The sequence below is a fragment of the Leptopilina boulardi genome, unplaced genomic scaffold, assembly GCF_019393585.1.
Source record: "Leptopilina boulardi isolate dan_hultmark-lab unplaced genomic scaffold, ZJU_Lbou_2.1 LbouV2_169, whole genome shotgun sequence".
Lineage (NCBI taxonomy): Eukaryota > Metazoa > Arthropoda > Insecta > Hymenoptera > Figitidae > Leptopilina > Leptopilina boulardi.
The window spans coordinates 86198-106312 of NW_026137717.1; the positions used below are offsets into that span (position 1 = coordinate 86198).

Genomic DNA, 20115 nt, shown 5'->3' on the forward strand with positions numbered 1-20115 from the left:
GATTGCCTTTAGCTTTAAAGCCAATGCCGTTCATGCGAAGATCCTACAACCGACGACGATTTCACTGTATGGCCAGATAGGGTAAGTATATTGTAACCTTTTTTCAAAAAAAAAATCGAGTACGAATTTTTTTTAGTTTTATCATTCTTTAAAGAAATTTTTTTAATTTTATTAATTTGATTTAAAAATAATAATACCTAATACTTATTTTTATTATAAGTATAAAACGAAAAAAAAATTTCATTTAAAAGTCGATAATCTTATTTTCTTATATATATTATATTCCCGACAGTCGTGGGATCCAGATGACAGAAAACCTTTATTAATTCTTGAATTGTCCTTCTGGAGCTTCCGCAATTAGGCGCTCCGCGAAGCATTACGATGCGCCCCTACGCCCCCTTTCTCCCCTTCCCTCGTCCCCCAACCCAACAGACGTCCATTACATTTCCACCAGAATTCTCATCAACCTACACATATTTATACAAACACACACACACAAACACACAGACATAATGTTGAGTGTCTCCCTAATCGAGAAATAATTGTACGCATTTTCGAAAGGTTGCAAAGAAGACGAAAGAGCAACCAACTTGATATATACTAAAAGAAAAAAAAAAATTGGTAAAAAAAAATTATTTCAGTTCGAAAAGGCGCAGCAGGAACAATGAAGAGGCGGTCAAAGACAAAGGGAATCGGGTGCATTCACTTTTGACTTGATAAAATAATGCCGTTTCTATTTAAGTGCTAATTTAGTTAGTTTGCGTTCATTAGCAAAATTAGAAATGCATCATTGCTATATATATTCGAATTTATACATTTTGTTTCTAACCTCTAAATTTTAAGAAAAGAATTATTCTTTCTCAACTTAGTGCATGCTAGTTTGCCATTTTTAACAAAAGAAAATTTCTTTTTTTTTTTACAAAATTCACGGTAATGTTACGGTAATTAAGTAATTTACCATATATTACACTAAATACGTAAAATATTGTATACTACTCGCTACTTACGTAATTAACTATATTTTCAATTATTTTCATAATATACCGTTAATTACATAATTTACCGCATACTACGTCAGATACGTAATTTACCGTATATTACGCTACATACATAAAATATTGTATACTACACACTACTTACGTAATTAGCTGTATTTTCAATTATTTTCGTAATATACCGTTAATTACAAAATCTACCGCGTATTACGTCAGAAACGTAATTGTTACTAGATATTACATTACTCTCGTAAAATTCTGCGAATTTCGCTACTTACGTAATTAACAAATTTTGAAAGTAGTTTCAAAATTTACCGTTAATTACGTAGTTTTTCGCGTATATTACGCTACTTACGCAATTTACCCTATACTACGTTAGTTACGTAACATTTTCTTTTACTTTCTTACTTACGTAGTAAAGCCTTTTACTATTGGGATCTGAAATACTGCGATACGCCATCTGGTGAGAGCCTTGTTGTGGTGGCCATGTTTTCATTCCGTGTTTCTCTAACATATACAAAAGAAAGAGATAAAAAACCAAGATGGTTGTCACAAGAAGGCTCAGGGGTGGGTCAGTTTCGCGTGATTTCTGATCCCAATATGTTTCTTACGTATAATACTTTTTACTACGTTACTTACGTAATATATACCCTATATCCTACGTTACTGTAAACAAGTAGAAATTAAAGAATTCTAAAAATAAAAATTAAATTGTAATGTATGTTTTATTTATTATAGAGGACGAGGAAGGGGGGGGTCAAACAAAAATATAGATACTGAATTTGTAACAAACAATAATTGAAATTAATGAGTCTTGCAAGAAACGGAAATGAAACCAACCTCATTTCCAGATGACATTACGCCGCCCGCACTTTAACGTAGGTCTCAATTTGGTCTCAATCTTCTTCTGCGTTTCTCGTCGTACCCCCCTCATCTCTAGTTCAACATTGGTGGTCGCTCCGTGCGCGCGAGAGAGTGCTTTTGTATAAAACGAAGGTCAAATCTCGATGCTTCGCGTGATCGCGATCTTCAAACCATACTTTGACATGACCTACACACTGCGTGTGGTAAATCAGAAATCAAAATAAAATGAAAAAAAAGTCGTCTCCTTTTGAATTTTTGTTTAGATTGTAATTATGTACAAGGATAAAATAAAGGTATTTAAAATTAGAGAAAAATTTGGAAATTCATAATTGTCAAAAGCGTTTAGCTATCCATCCCTGTGGAAGGGATATTTTTATTTTCTTCGTTTGAATAATAATCAGTGATGGGTTGTGACGCGTCACACGAAGTTTTGTACGTATAATACGTTTTCGACGTAATTTACGTATAAATTGTATAAAGTCTTAAAATAAAATAGAAATGGTCAGAAAAAGTAAAAGAAAATCTTTTAAAGAGGGTCGCACGAAAAAAAAGCGTCCACCTCTACTCATAATACTTGTCATTTAAGAGCTTTGTTATTGTTTATAAAGTTTTTATTTAAAAAATGTTTATTTTGGGAGATACCAAACGACTAGACTGACAATATAATACTTAGAATATAGGTTATGTTATTATGCACGTGGCCCGGTGTTCACTCTTATCTGTGAAACCAACTTAGAAATAAAACCGATATAAAAACATTTCAATAATTAAAAATTTTGTTTTATAATTGTTAAAATAATTAATTATTACCTAAATTTTGTTTATATTAACAACTTTCTCTTTCAATAGTATAAAGTAATGAATGATGTATTTTAATGAAGAATTTAAAATTGCCGCTCTTAAATCAAGTGATCAAATGTAATATACATCGTGTAGAAAACTTGGCACGTAATATACGTAGTATTATACACGTAGAAAACCACGTATTATACGTACCCATCACTGATAATAATAATAATTTACAAACATATTTATGATATTCTGCTAAATTTGTCCAGATTATTTTTTTGATTTTGGTCCAGAGAACAAAAGAAAAGAATAAAGTATGAATGCACCCCAATTGTCATACGTTATTAGAAAATAATTCACGACCCATCCCTGACACTATTGGACTAAATTTGTATATAAAAAAAATTAAGGTGTGAATTCACCTTAATTGTTATAAATTATTTTTGAAAATACTTTATACTACCCATCCTTTACACTGGACTTAATTTGTCCACAAAAAAACAAGGTGTGAATACACCCTAATTGGCATATTATTATTTAGAAAATACTTAACTACTTATCCTTGACAATTAAACGAATTTTGTCCAATTTACGAATCAACATTGACACTGCTTTAAATTTGTCCAGTTTATTTATATATGCTTTGTCCAATACAAAAAAAAAACAAAAAGTGACCCAAACCTTATACTGGACAATTTTTAATTTTGTCCAGTTTATTCGTATGTTTTGTCCAATAAGACAAAATAATGACCCCAAACCTGACACTGGACAATTTTTAAATTTATCCAGTTTATTCGTATATGTTTTGTCCAATACAAAAAAATAAAGAGTGACCCAACCCTGATACTGGACAATTTTTAATTTGTCCACTTTACTTGTATATGTTTTATCCAATAAAACAAAAAAGTAGCGACCCAACCCTGACACTTAATGAAATAAAGTGAATAAATAAAAACAAAACAAGAATGAAGGTATTAATACTAATTATCAAAATAGAAATAATAATAATGGTAATAATAATAATAATAATACACGGAGAGACCGCCGGTTAGAAAAATTACTAAAAAAATTTACAAGTAGCGGAAATAAGGTTACATTGTCAAATATTGCTGTAGGAAATCGAAAATTCTACTAGCAGCATACTTAATAAAACTGTAGACTATAGTAATTTCTATTCCAATTTGTGTGCAATTTTACTATAGTATACAGGTTTTATTAAGTATGCTGCTAATAGAATTTTCGATTTCCTACAGCAATATATGACAAAGTAACCTTATTTCCGCTACTTGTAAATCTTTTTAGTAATTTTTCCAACCGGCGGTCTCTCCGTGTAATAATAATAATAATAAAACCAAAAGTAATAATAAATTTTCTATTCTATGAAAATAAAATAATAATAATAATAATAGTAATAATAATAATAATTATAAGGAAAAGTAATTTAAAAAAATTACAAGTAAAAAAATAATTGAAAAATAATAAATAAATAGAAATTTAAAAAACAAATTTCCAAAAAAAATCCAATTTTAAAAAAAAAATTCCTAAATTATTTAAAAATTCTCCAATTCACTGGGGTTTGTTAGTTTAATATCACGTCACTGATGGGGGCCGAATAGCGGTTCGGTGCGAAACCAACTGGGCAACTTCCATTCGGGCTTCGCTTTGGCTTTTCAGTTCATGTCCTCACTTCACGAAGGACAGTTCTATCCTCAATTTTTCTTCAAAAAAAAAAAACAACAAAAAATTCCCCATACAAAACGCGCGTTTCTTGTGTAAATTGTGAGGTGGTGTGTGTATTCCAAACAAAACAAAAAAAGGAGTGAAAAAACCAAAAAAAAATTCTCCCCCTTTTTCTGAAACGTTTAGCAAAAAATAAATTTAAAAAACCAGAAAATTAATAATCTCACCCAATTTAATTCCCTATTTGTAAATTTCGAAAAAAGGTACAAAAAAAAAATTGTTCAGTGGCTTTTGGTGGAAAAAAAAATTTACTATTTAATTAATTTTACGAATTTGAATTAGGGGGTTTAAAAATTGTTTTTTTTTTGGGAGTAAAAGAAAACGATTTGGAAAAAAAGGGTTTTTTTTTTTTTTTGGGTATTTTGAAAAGTGTTTCTGGTGGTGAATTTCTAAGTGTATATCAAGTTTTTTTTCAATATATATATGTAAAAGTATGTATATATAAATGTGTCTATCATCAGTGTATGTGTATGCACCTTTTGGTTGCATCGTTGTTTATAGCGTTGGGGGTTTTGCGCCTCTCTTCGTCCCGTCACTGGCATTGAAGAAGAGTGAGAGAGAGAAAAAGAGAGAAAGATAGATATATAGAAAGCAAGTGAGAGTGAGTGAGACAAAGAAGAGAAGAGAAGAAGAAGAAGCAAAAGCGAGAGGGAGTTGGTGAGTGTGCATGCGGGGCTAAAATGGCGCTCGCAGTCGTCCAAGCACCTCTATCGACCGTGACAAATAATTTAGCACTTGCTCTCACATAAACGAGCCACAAAAAAAAAAGAAAAAAATTCCCACCCCCCCTCAAATCCCTTTCGAAAGTGAATTTCTCATTAAAATCAGTGAATAAATGAAGAAAAATTCATCATTTCTGTGAATATTTTTTGATCTTCAAAATAAATTTTTTTGTTTTGTTTCAGTAAAAGTGCATTGGATTTCAGTGTTTTCAGTGTTTAAAAAAAATTGTTTTCATTTTTGTGAGGATATAGAAAAAAAAGGTGTGGAAAGTTCAATTGGATTTTTTGGAGTAGTGACAGGAATTTCCTTTTTTTCTGTGGAAGGGAGTAAATAAAAAAAGGTGAGTAAAAAAATATTTTTCAAATTAATTTCACTAGAAAATGTTGATTTGTGTTGGAAAATTTTTAATTTTTTTTTTGCAAGGAAAAAAATGGAATTTACTTACAAATGCTAATTGATGTTTGCTATTAGATCTAACAAAATTATTAACCACTGCTAAATTTTTTGCTTACGATGACAACGAAAAAGTTTGCTGTGATAAACTTTTTTTTTTTAATTTAGTGTGACAGCAAACTTTTTTTTGAACTCCATAGCAAAATTTGTTCGCTGTCCCTCTATATATATTAGCTGTATAATGTAATTTGATGTGATGGCAAATAATTCGCTGTCACAGCAAAATTTTTTATATTCTCTCTAATAATAATCTTAATAAGTGAAATTTCACTTAGAATTTTTCAAAATTCTTTCACTTTGAAAAATAAGTTAAAAATAAATTGCACTTAAAAAATTGATTTTCACTTATATATAATAAATGAAATTTCACTTATTTTTAAGTGCATATCCATACAAAGCACGACATCTTGCTGTGAGGTTCCTTTAAGGATATCTGTATTGGGTTTGTAAGGTTACTGTGTAAGCCTACAGTAAACTTGAGGTGATCTTAAAATTTCCGCCATTACAGTATAAGCTTACACAGAAAACCTAAGGTAAGCTTGCACAGTAAGGTTGTGGTAAGTTTACATGGTAAGGTTGTGGTAAGCTTACACGGTAAGGTTGTTGTAACCTTACGGGAAGCTTATACAACAACCTTACCGTGTAAGCTTACCACAACCTTACCATGTAAACTTACCACGACCTTACTGTGTAAGCTTACCTTAGCATTACTGCGTGTAAGCTTACTGTAATGGCGGAAGTTTTAAGATGACCTCAAGTTTACTGTAGACTTACACGGTAATCTTACAAACCCTACAGATATCCTTACAGTAACCTCACAGCAAGAATCCGTGCTGTGCAAAGAAAATTAAAAGGTATTAAAATAAGCTGCAATGCTTATTATTTTAATCCAATTTTGCTTATTTTAATATACCAAAATGAATTAAAATAAGCAATATTGGATTAAAATAATAAGCGTTGCTGATTATTTTAATGCCTTTTAATTTTAACCCACTTGGAAAGATTCCCCGGAAAGTGCCCCCTGGAGGTTCTATCAGAATTCCGCCGGAACTTTTAACGTAATTCCGTCGGAATTCCATCGGAGTTCCAAAGAATTTCCGATGGGATTCCCACGGAATTCCGATTAATTTTTTTTCAAAATTTTTAGAGTCCTAATTCCGTCGGAATTCCATTGGAATCCCATCGGAAATTCTTTGGAACTCCGATGGAATTCCGACGGAATTACGCTAGGAAGTTCCGGCAGAATTCTGATAGAACCTCCATGGGTCACTTTCCAAGTTGGTTCTGTGTGTAAGATAACTTACTTTTTCTACGTGGAAGAATTTTTGAAACATTCTAAGTAAAATTTCACTTATTCAGATTTAGAGAGTTGTTTACTAAAAAAAAAAAAAAAAAAAAAAAAAAAAAATAATTTTCGCTTCGTATTTATTCCAAGAATGAATTTGTTTTGATGTTCTACTTAGTGTCACATTTGGGAAAAATTTTTGTTTTGAAAAGATAAAAGATAATATTGTTGGCAAGCGTTAATTTTCGCTCTCGTTCTCTATTTGCAAGTTTCGACTGGTTTATTATTCTCTTTTGGGGGTTAGAAAAATTTTTTGTGAATAAAGTAAATTTTTTTTTTTTTTGTAACATTTTCTAATCTTTAGTTTTTATAAAAACGATATAAGGATTTTTTTTCAACACACACACACATATATATATATATATATATACATAGATATTTGCTCGTTGGGTAAATCCAAGAAGAAGTAAATAAACTGTGACAAATATTGATTTTAAACCCGAGATTTTCCTTGTCGAGCGGTAATTTTCAACTCTTGAAACGCAAAATTCAAGTTGAAAGCAAACATTTAAAAAAAAAAAGAAATTTTTTTTACAGTATTTCTTTTTTTTATTAAATTTAATTAACAATTAATTAATTAATTTTCTAATTAATTTAATTGTTAAAGTAAATAATAATAATAATTAGTTAAATTAATTTTTTAACTAATTTTCTTTATAATAAAATTTTTTTATTCTAATTAATAAAGAAATTTTAACAAAAAATTGAATTCATTTTTTAATTGATGATACAAGATGAAATTTTTTTTATTTTGCTGTTTTATGCAAAAAAAGATTTTAATTGCTTTTTAATTTTATTAAAGAAGAAAAAAGGTAAACATTTGTTTTTTGCTTATTGTTAATTTTTATTTCTTTTTCTGTTGACTTGACACAATTGTTTGTTTCGAAATATTTTATAGTTATGTTTCAAAATATTTTTAATTTTTTTTTGTTTTAAATAAATTTTAATTTTGTGCTCAAAACAATTTTCTGCTTGCATCAAAATTTATTTGTTGTCTCAAAACAAATATATTTTGATTGCTCAAATAAATGTATTTTTTGAAGTAAAAATTAATTTTTAAATCACCCAATAAATTTTGAGGCAAGCAGAAACATTTTTTTAATTTAACAAATAAATTTTGAGCAAAACATATATTTTTTCGATCCAACAAATAAATTTTGAGGCAAATAAAAAACTTTTTGAGACAAAAATTAGTTCTGAGACAAGGAAAACATTTTTTTTTTTTTTTTTTTTTTGAGTCGACACAAATATTTTAAGCCAAAAAATACCTTTTTTTGAGGCAAGAAAATGTATCTGTTAGTTCAAAAAATGTATATTTTGGCTCAAAATTTGTTGACTCAAAAATATATATATTCTCATTGTATCAAAATAAAATTTTGGCTCAAAAATATTTTATTGACTCAAAAAAACGTGTTTTTTTTGGCTCAAAAAGTTTTATATTTACCTTAAAATTTATATTTGTTGGCTCAAAAAAATGTTTTGATATTTTTAAAATTTATTTATTGTCTCAAAATCTTATTGTTTGTCTCAAAATGTATTTGTTGGTTCAAAATTTTGTTATACTCTCGCCTCAAATTATATATATAATTTCGTTAAAAAAAGCCGTTTTGAAATTTTTTTTTAGAAATCTAAATTTAATACATTAGGGTAAATGTCCCAATTACTGTGATGTACAACTAACCCAAGACCGCGACTTTAATGATAAAATAATAAAAGTGTAAATGAAATAATGATTTAATTCTTTTTGTTAAATCACTATTATAGTCTCTACTAAAATAGAAACGATACTTTAAACTTGAAGAAATAACAAATATATTATTATAAATATTAACTTTTTTAAAAATGTCATATGCTGGTATTACTGCAAGTTTGCATGAATTACTGCGCATGGTGTGCACCAGTTACTGCAACGCTAAAAATGTTGATTTAGAGGTTAGGTTGCGACTGGATAGACCACAGTAATAGCAGAATGCGAAAAATATACGCATGCTCTAATTACTGTGATAGGTTCAATTGTAACTTGAATAAATAATTTGATAATAGTCGAAATATGCATATCATTAGTGGATATAAATATCAAATATCATTTGGAATAAGTTTTAAAGTAATTTTGAAACAATTTTATTTTCTCAATTATTAAGTTTTACTAATTTTATAAAATTCGCAGTAATTGGCGCATCAGCAGTAATTCATATACTTACCCTATATTTATATATGAAAAATTGTAAAGATAAATTCCCCTATATATGGTAATTTGAGAAAATAAATACAAAAGGGTTTATCGACACTTTTTTTTTCTCAAAAAGTCCTTGTGCAAATATATTTTTAAAGTTTTTGATTATAAGAAGGGCAAATGTGGACGGCTGTGGGAAAAAAATAAGCAGGGGTTGATATATCTATATATATATATGTGTGTGTATTGAATAAAATTTCTCTTTTTGATATTTGATTATAGGAAAAAAAAAAAAAAGAATAGGGTGGATTTTCATTAATTACCTCCGTTCACGTGGCACGTCGTTTTAACTTTGCGATTATTTGACTTGACGAATAGCACGTGTGACTGCCCCTTTAATAATAAAGCTCAGTCTCTTCTCGAAGATCGTATCGAAGTCAATGACCATTTTATGATGGCATGTCTCATTCTCCCCCCCTCTCTCTCTCTTTTTTTTTGCCTAATATTTAATAAAAAAAAACATTGCAAAAATGAGAATTTTTCTAAATATTACACTATTTTTATATGTATTTTCCTCTTAAAATGAGAATATTGAAAAAAAAGACAAATTTCCTCTCGAATTAAGAGGAAATTGATTAATTTATTAGTTTTAATTATTTTTTTTTACAATGAAAATTGTTTCTTTATATCCCACTTGGAAATAGTCCCCGGAAATTGCCCCCTGGATTACTTTTTTTCAAAATTTTTAGAGTCCTAATTCCGTCGGAATTCCATCGGAGTTCAAAAAGAATTTCCAATGGGATTCCGCCGGAGTTCCGCCAGAATTCCGATTAATTTTTTTTTCAAAATTTTGAGAGTCCTAATTCCGTCGGAATCCCATCGGAAATTCTTTGGAACTCCAATGGAATTCCGACGGAATTAAGTTGGAAGTTCCGGTGGAATTCTGATAGAACCACCAGGGTGCACTTTCCGGGGAATCTTTCCAAATGTGATACAATAGTTTATTTCCTCTAGAAATGAGAGGATTTTTCTAAAATATATAACAATAATTTTCAATAATTAAAAAAAAAAAATTTAATTCCTCTAGTATTGAGAATAATTATTAAAATTTTATAACCTTCTTTTTTTTAATAATTAATTCAATAAATTTCGCTATGATGATTTTTTTAAGTATACAAAAAAAATACAAAGGGGGGTGGGGGACTTGTCATCGAATAAATCATTAACAAAACTTGGAAGTAAATAAATAAAAAAAATAATAATAATAATATCCTACAGCGATGATAAGATTAAAGAGTCGTATATTTGGGATTATAAGAAAAATTGAATGGTTGTGGGTGGACATGGATATTATAAAGTGAAGAGGGATAGAAAAAGATAAAGGACAAATACTTTTTTTTTTTTTAAAAAAAGGGGTTGAGTGTATGGGGTGGAGAAAAATAAGAAAAATTAATCACAGGTGGTTCTCTCGCACCAGGAGGTGAAGATTAACCTCGACCCGAATCCTCTTGATCGTGGAGATAAAAGTATCGGCAAGAACCCAGTTCTAACGGTCCTTGGACACTATATCTTTGTTCATTCTTATACACTTGGTAAAGAAGAGAAAGAGAGAGAGAGAGAAAATTCTTCTCGTTTCTTTCTTTTTCTCGACACACCCAGAAATATCAATTTTTTTAATATATATATATATATATATATATATATATATATTATTTTAACTTTCCGTTATATATATATATATATATATAGGTTGTTTTATTATAACACCTCATTTTCTTGATCATTCAAGTGGGTAATTGAAAAAAATTTAATCCCCTTTTTTTCCCCTCGTTTCTAAATTCCTTTTTTTTCCTTTTATTTCTAAATTCCTTTTTAAAATGCATTTTTTTTGTCTCCTCTTTTAAAATGTGGAGAATTTTTTGTTTTTAAATGGATTTAAAATATTTTTTAAAACTACACAGTAAAAACAAAGTCTTAAACCGTTTACACCTTAAATTAAGCCCATATATTTTGCATAAGTCTGTCCTTTTTTAATTGGTCTGACTCCGTTTACACCTTAAATTCAGCCTCAAAAATAGGCTGAAATCAAGATTTCTTTTTTAGTGTGTAATCTAAATTTAAGGGAGGAGTTTGGTAAAATCTTTTTGATCTTAATTGTGTGAAATGTAAATCACATTTAAAAACCTCAATGAAAAAATTATATTCTAGATTTAAGAATTTCTTTTTAAATAGACGCCAAGAATAATCCCCACTCCCACTTAGAAAGATTCCCCGGAAAGTGCCCCCTGGAGGTTCTATCAGAATTCCGCCGGAACTTGCAACGTAATTCCGTCGGAATTCCATCGGAGTTCCAAAGAATTTCCCATTGGATTCCGACGGAGTTCCGATGGAATTAGGACTCTAAATTTTTTTGAAAAATATTAATCGGAAATCCGTCGGAATCCAATCGGAAATTCTTTGGAACTCCGATGGAATTCCGACGGAATTACGTTGGAAGTTCCGGCGGAATTCTGATAGAACCTCCAGGGGGCACTTTCCGGGGAATCTTTCCAAGTGGGGCTTACTCTCTAAATTTGAATCAGCTAAAATCCGCTGATTGGCAGCGAATAGTCGCTGATTGAAAAAGCTATAAGTATGCAGCTGCGAATCAGCGACTAACAACTATTTCAATCAGCGGAATACTCCATTTTAAAAATAAATTTATCTTCCGACGAAAATGACCGACGTTCGCCGATTCATGTTTCGCTATTTTATTAGCTGTATCCGCTGATTTGCAGTAAAAACTTTATTTGCTGATTCAAACAGTGAAATTTTAGCTAATTCAAATTTAGAGAGTAAAGTATAAGTGGGAAATATTCTTACAATAAGTTATACATATATTCTTAATGTAAGAACTTACTTTTTAGTGGGGAATATTTTTGGCGCCTAATTAAGAAGAAATTCTTAAATCTAGAATATAATTTTTTTCAGTACCGTAAATTGAAATATTATTAATATATTAAGAATATATATTCTTGGCGCCTATTTAAAATTTTTTTTTATATTTAAATTCAGTATATATATATTCTTATTTTAAGAATAATATATACTTAAATTAAGTATATAAAATATTCTTCAATATGCACCAAGAATACATTCTTAATTTCATTTTACGCGGTTATTTTGTGTATATATATCTGCATAAATATTCCACCACTAAGAAAGAGAAACTAAAAAATAAAAGAAAATAGAGAGAGAGAGAGAGAGAGAGAGAGAGAGAGAGAGAGAGAGAGAGAGAGAGAGAGAGAGAGAGAGAGAAGAAAAAATAAGACAATCGCTCCTCGAGTTTCATGGGAATCTGTCCAATGACCATCCCCCTTTACTTTCTCTCCATCTTCTTTACTCCCGCGAAACTTGTCTCCTTTCATCTTTGGGACACATCGTATCTTGTGCAATTTTTGCGTATGTGTGCGTAGAGGCTTTTTTGGTTTTCATTGGTAGGGTCATTTTTATTTTTTTTTTGAGAATTGGGCGTACCTTTTTCCGGTTTCAGGTCCATTGTGGTCCGTCCGGTCTCTTTCTTCTTCTTCTTTGCGGTATATTCGAAAAAAATGTGCGTACTCAGCAGCCACATTTAAACTTCTATAATATTTAAAAGTTTCACTATAATGTTTTTAATTTTTTATTTTGATTTTACTGATACGATGTTACTTGCCAGTGCAGGAAAAATTAATATTTTACTCCTTAGTGCACGGAAAAACTTTGTTCAAGAATCATTCCTGAATTTGTTCAGGAACTGAGGATATGAGAAAAATTCTGAAAAATTGACAGAAAAATACAAAAATCATTCAAGAAAATACTTGTATTTTTATTATGACATTGGAAGACTTCTTGTTAATGCCGCGATCGGAATATCTTAGTCACTGGGCGTTGAAAGTTTCTTGAACTGTTTTAGAAGACACAGTACAGTAACCAAGCACTAGGCAGGGATTGGTTGCGTCAAATATGTTTCCAATGCATAATACCATAAGCTGCTAAGGTAGCTGAGAGATGTAAAGCGGAGTTTTTGGACTCTCGAGGACGTGGGATCGAGTCCTCCCAGAGTAAATTTTTTTTCTCGCAAACGTAAAAATTTATTCTAAAACAAGTTCAAGACTTTCTGTAGTGAGTTTAGGAAGTTGTCTTGAATTTCTCTACAATTCTTATAGAAATACTGCTTAGAATTTTTCAAAGAAAATATAAATAAGATTTCTTAAATTATTCTCATATCCTCAGTTACTGAACAAATTTAGGAATGATTCTTGCACAAAGTTTTTCCGTGTGTTGGAAAAATTGAGATTTTACTTCATACACTGTGGAAAAATAGCATTTTACTCCCTAGTGTGGGGAAAAAAAAATTCTGCACTAGAAAGCAAAATGCTGTTTTTCCCGCACTGTTTGCTGTAAAATCTCAATTTTTTTCAACACTAGTGCTGAAAATGCTAATTTTTGCAACACTAACCTCTAAAGTTAAATTTTACACACCGAAAATTGTGTGTAAAGAAGCTCTTTTTCAAACGGTGTGTAAAGTGATTCACTTTACGCACTGAAATTTACTTTACGCACTGAAATATTACTTTACACACTGAAATTTACTTTACGCACTCTCTTTATACACTCCTGCTTAATGATACATATTTTTCCTGATCTTCGATTGATTTTTTTAATTCTATACAATCGAAATTATTCTAATAGAGAGTTGGAATTCTTCATAATAGGTACTTAACTTTAGAGGTGGGTGTTGCAAAAAATGTTGTATGATACACGTGCGTAAATCTGATTATACTCGTGTGATTTGCAGCACGAGGCGAAGCCCAAACGTCACACTCGTATAATCACTCACTTTACGCACTTGTATCATAAATAACTATTTTACAACTCGGTTAAATACAATGCTTAGTCTTTACGCACTAGTGAGTAAAATAGTATTCTTCCCACTCTATCGAATAAAATAACAATTTTTTCGGCTGCACTAGTGAGTAAAATGACGTTTTTCCCACACACTAGTGATTAATTTTGGTAAACTACCATTTTTCTCACTAAATTCCGCAAAAATCAATGATGCTGAAGTCCGCAACGTTTTCAAGAACGAAAAATTAAAATAGAATTATTTTTTCATGTAAATTTATTTCTAATTTTGATTTGTACAAACTTTCAAGAAATTAATACTTTTATAAAAACCAGTTACCCCCGAATAAGTTTAATTTTAACCCAAATTAATAGATATTGTCTTATTATTTTTTCGTTTTCGTTTATAAAAACGTTGCGGACTTTATCATCATAAAAATCAAGTATTCTACAATAATTTAAAATCGTTTAATGTAAACTGACTGAAAATTTTCTCATTATTTCGACAAAAGAGAATGAGAGATTGTCTATATATCAAAAGAACGATTCAATCTCTCTCTCTCTCTTTCTCTCTCCTCATTCACCCTCTATACTCGGTCGTTTATCAAGTGTATGTGATCTCTGGACACAACACAGATTGGTATTGTAAATATACGTAAACGTTACAGAACTCGATATATTGTGTGTTTCAACTTTCCCCCTCCTCCTTTTCACTCTTAAACACATATATATATATATATGGGACGTTTCACGTTAAGCGGGCCACCCCGATGGCCAAAATTGAGAGCTTCCAAAAAAATCGCTTATACCCAAAAATTATTCATATATATAAGTACTTTCAAAAAATATGTGGCCTTTTGAAAAATCCAATATGGCGGCCCTAATATAACCTACAAATGTGCCTAAAATTAAAAAAAGCGGCCTAAAAGTGCTAATAAAAAGGGATTAAATGAGGAAATCACCTATGTATTGGCGGTAAAATTAGCACTAGGATACATACTTTGTATTCCGCAAGCAATACCGGTAATTTGATATTAATTTTCAGAAAATAAATATGGCGGATCCAATATGGTGGAAAAAAAATTTTAAAGTGCATCGGATTTGCTTGAAAGTTGTTACTCGGGGGTTTCTGAGGTCGCTGCTGCCGAATCTGATGTTAATTTTCAGAAATTCAAAATGGCGGATCCAATATGGCGGACAAAAAATTTTTTTAATTCATCAGATTTCGTTGAAAGTTGTTACTCGGGGGTTTTTGGGGTCGCTGATACCGAATCTATTGTTAATTTTCAGAAATTCAAAATGGCGGATCCAATATGGCGGACAAAATTTTTTTAATTCATCAGATTTCGTTGAAAGTTGTTACTCGGGGGTTTTTGGGGTCGCTGATACCGAATCTATTGTTAATTTTCAGAAATTCAAAATGGCGGATCCAATATGGCGGACAAAAATTTTTTTAATTCATCAGATTTCGTTGAAAGTTGTTACTCGGGGGTTTTTGGGGTCGCTGATACCGAATCTATTGTTAATTTTCAGAAATTCAAAATGGAAGATCCTATATAGCAGACAAAAAATTTTTTTAATCAAATGATTCGGTTGAAAGTTGTTACTAGGGGGTTTATGGTGTCGTTGATAAAGTATCTAATATTGGTTTTTGGTTTTTAGAAAGTTTTATATGGTGCGTTAAAAAAATATTTTTTCTTAGTTTGCCCCGTGTAGAAAATTCCTCCATGAGGAAGCAAAAATTGAAAAACATCAATTACTTCATCCTCAATTGGTTTAATAATTATCTAATTAAGTTATTATTGATATTTATTAATTTTTTACGGCGCGCCTTGAAAAATTAATTTATGTAAAAAATAAAGAATTTTCGTGAATTTATTTTGCCGAATATTTGGTTTAATGAATATTATTAGACTCTTTTTTAGCCTAAGTTAATTTCAATATTTGTTTACATGTTTTAAATTTTCATACTCATTATATGAAAAGATCTTGAAAATTATTTAAATAAAGTATTAAAAAGTAAAGGAAACAAATAAAGAAATTTTTATCCACAACAATTATTATGTATTATTATTATTATTTAAATCTTGACGTTAAGTTTGTGTTTCGAATGTAGTTTAAATTGCGCGCGCCATTTGTTTAATTTACGCTGTTGTCTGGTAGATGTCGATCATGATTGTATTCATTTCTATCTCGCAACTGACATTGAACCTCAATACATTAAATAGACGTGCTTTTGTGGCTATTCTTTTTTACGTCGTTAACCATTGACGATTATTTAGTGTATATACCTTCGTAATTTCTACTACGTTGTAGGTTTGTTTCGAATTTCAGTTTTTTCTAATTTTCAGAGGATAAAAAAATTTTTTTTTGTTCTTTGTTTTTTTAAAACACTGAATATTGACTTCGGACACATTTGAATCAGTCCTTTTTAGGACTAAAATAAGTAGTTTTATAAAACTATTTTCTTTTTGAATTATAACATTTTTTTCCCTTATTTTGCAGATTTTTTAATAATACAGAATATTTATTTCAGATAAATATTTCAATCAGTCCTTTTCAGGACTAAATAAATAGTTGACTAAATAAATAGACCCCAAGAACCCCCGAGTAACAACTTTCAACGAAATCTGATGAATTAAAAAAAATTTTGTCCGCCATATTGGATCCGCCATTTTGAATTTCTGAAAATTAACAATAGATTCGGTATCAGCGACCCCAAAAACCCCCGAGTAACAACTTTCAACGAAATCTGATGAATTAAAAAAAATTTTGTCCGCCATATTGGATCCGCCATTTTGAATTTCTGAAAATTAACAATAGATTCGGTATCAGCGACCCCAAAAACCCCCGAGTAACAACTTTCAACGAAATCTGATGAATTAAAAAAATTTTTGTCCGCCATATTGGATCCGCCATTTTGAATTTCTGAAAATTAACATCAGATTCGGCAGCAGCGACCTCAGAAACCCCCGAGTAACAACTGTCAAGCAAATCCGATGCATTTTAAAATTTTTTTTCCACCATATTGGATCCGCCATATTTATTTTCTGAAAATTAATATCAAATTACCGGTATTGCTTGCGGAATACAAAGTATGTATCCTAGTGCTAATTTTACCGCCAATACATAGGTGATTTCCTCATTTAATCCCTTTTTATTAGCACTTTTAGGCCTCTTTTTTTAATTTTAGACACATTTGTAGGTTATATTAGGGCCGCCATATTGGATTTTTCAAAAGGCCACATATTTTTTGAAAGTACTTATATATATGAATAATTTTTGGGTATAAGCGATTTTTTTGGAAGCTCTCAATTTTGGCCATCGGGGTGGCCCGCTTAACGTGAAACGTCCCATATATATATATATACACACATACAACGGTAAAACGCACTCGACAATCCATCCATCTGGTCGCAAACAGTAATGATACCTTTTCGGTACGTTACGGTCCTGTTTCTCCACTAAAATCGCATTTCTCGAGATCCCCCCCTTTGATAACGACACGTATACCGTTAATGGAAAATAATCCCTTTAGTAAAAGAGATGATGCGATCAAGTGAACTATTTATATATATATATATATATATATATAGAATACTTAAGTTTAAATAGGATTTTATTTACCTCTTTTTTTTAGAAAATAATTTTTTTCTATTTATTTCACAATTGTTGAATGTTGAGCTATTAATTATATTTTATAAACCTATTATTATTATTATTTCTTTATGCCAATACCAAATACAATTCTATTATTATTATTATTATTATTATTATTATTATTATTATTATTATTTCTATTATTATTACTATTATTATTACTATTCTTTGGAACTCCGATGGAATTCCGACGAAATTACGTTGGAAGTTCCGGCGGAATTCTGATAGAACCTCCAGGGGGCACTTTTACGGGGAATCTTTCCAAGTGGGTTCTTAATGTTAGAATAAAATACTCTTAAAATAAGAAAGAATTTCTAAATTAGAAAGTATTTCTTAATATTTATAAATTCTTTCTTACTTTAAGAGTATAATATGTTATTTTAATTTTATATAAGAATACATAAAATTCATGAAAAATATTCCCAGGTGCGAATTTTTGGTCGGCCCAAAGTTGGGCCAACTATACCTATGGTTGGCCCTCCTTCGCATGCCAAAGGTTCGGCCAACTATGAAATGATAACGGTCCGCCAACCATTGGCGACATAGGTTGGCCCGACAACTGACGCCAACGTTGGTCCAACTTGAAATGCGTATGTTGTGCCAACCGTAATTTTCAAAGATTGGCCCAACAACTAATGCCAACGTTGGTCCAACTTAAAATACTTAAGATGTGCCAACCATCACTTTCAAAGGTTGGCCCAACAACTGATCCCAAAGTTGGCCCAACTTAAAAAAAAAAGCTGAAAATTAATTACAAACGTGAATTAATTATTAATTACACAATTAACACATTATTATTGTGAAGAACATTACATAAACCTTAAACTATTATTATTAAACGCAATTGTCGACATACATTTTAGAAAATATTTGACGCTCGCTGGGATCGAACCCTGACCTAACGCACCGCAGACTAATACGCTAACCACTAGACTATACGCTCGCATGTGAAAATAAATGAAAAATGATTTCATAAGTTGCGACCCAGTAAAAATATTTTTACTTTCTTAATAATTCATTAAGAGTCTTAAACGGGTGATAGAAGCCACAAAATAATAAAATACTGGAATTAGAAACAACTTTTATTTTATTACTGAATATGTTTAATATATATATATATATATATTTCCAACTATTTGTCATGTAGTTTTTTCATCCGTCGGACCAACCATGTTCCAGAGTTTGGCCAACCAGATCTTAAAAGTCTTTCAAACTATTTTTCCAGAGTTTTGCCAACCTTCGGACCAACCATGGCCCAGAGTTTGGCCAACCAAATCTTTTAAGTCTTTTAAACTACGTTTTTTGGAGTTTTGCCAACCTTCGGGCCAACCATGGCCCAGAGTTTGACCAACCAAAGCTTTTAAGTCTTTTAAACTACGTTTTTCGGAGTTTTGACAACCTTCGGGCCAACCATGGCCCAGAGTTTGACCAACCAAAGCTTTTAAGTCTTTTAAACTACATTTCCCGAGGTTTTGCCAGCCAGTGGGCCAACCATGGTCCAGAGTTTTGCCAACCAAAACTTATAGGTCTTTTAAACTACATTTCCCGGGGTTTTGCCAACCAGTGGGCCAACCATGGCCCAGAGTTTTGCCAACCAAAACTTATAGGTCTTTTAAACTACGTTCCCCGGAGTTTTGCCAACCAGTGGGCCAACCATGGCCCAGAGTTTTGCCAACCAAAACTTATAGGTTTTTTAAACTACATTTTTCGGAGTTTTGCCAACCTTCGGGCCAACCATGGCCCAGAGTTTGGCCAACCAAAGCTTTTAGGTCTTTTAAACTATGTTTGCTGGAGTTTTGCCAACGGTTGGCCCAACTCTGGGTTAAGGTTGGCCCGATGGTTGGCTAAACTTTGCAGCCCAAAGTTAGCATGCAAAGTTGGCCCAACCATGGGTTCATGTAATCACCAAAGTTGGCCCAACTTTGGCGGACCAAACTTTGCATGCCAAAGTTAGGCCAACCTTGGGCCAACCATCAAACTCTGGCGGCCAACCTAAATTCGCACGTGGGTTCTTAATAAATAGATGCCAAAAAAAGATTTTCTTAAATTTAGAGTTTCGTTTTTTTGGTTTACTATTATTGTATATATTATATACAAATATTGAATTTTATAATACATTTTATACTAAAAATTTAATGTAAATGTATATTAAATTTTAATACTTGGGTATTACATATATACTTGTTTCATAATTTATTAAATTTAATAAAGATTTTTCCAACATTGTATTCACACAAACCAGACACACAAAGACTTTTTTCACCCATTGAAATTTCTATTTTAATTTTTCTCTTTCTATATATAAAAATCTTTTCTTCTTTCTGCATAAAAATGATGCGATGAATAAAACGAATGGTTTTGAATCGGTATGGAAAGTGTTACGTGCGATTTCTGCTTTTGCGCCAAGTTTATATACATATATATATATATATATATGTTTGTATGTGAAATTGTGGAAACACGAATAACGATCCCAGCGGAGGGATCACATACGTTTAGTATGTATA

The 20115-nt window shown here is 30.8% G+C and overlaps 1 protein-coding gene across 17 annotated transcripts in view; it reads left to right on the forward strand.

Moving 5' to 3' along the window:
* Positions 1-4318: 4318 nt before the first annotated feature.
* Positions 4319-20115, forward strand: part of LOC127277516 (ephrin type-B receptor 1) — a 195439-nt gene continuing 179642 nt past the window's right edge. For 14 of the 17 annotated variants that reach the window (XM_051298693.1, XM_051298704.1, XM_051298705.1 and 11 more), the window contains exon 1: positions 4319-5451. The gene's annotated coding sequence lies outside the window, so the exon portion shown is untranslated. The remainder of the gene's footprint in view (positions 5452-20115) is intronic. The other 3 variants (XM_051298691.1, XM_051298690.1, XM_051298692.1) reach the window with 3 other exon arrangements.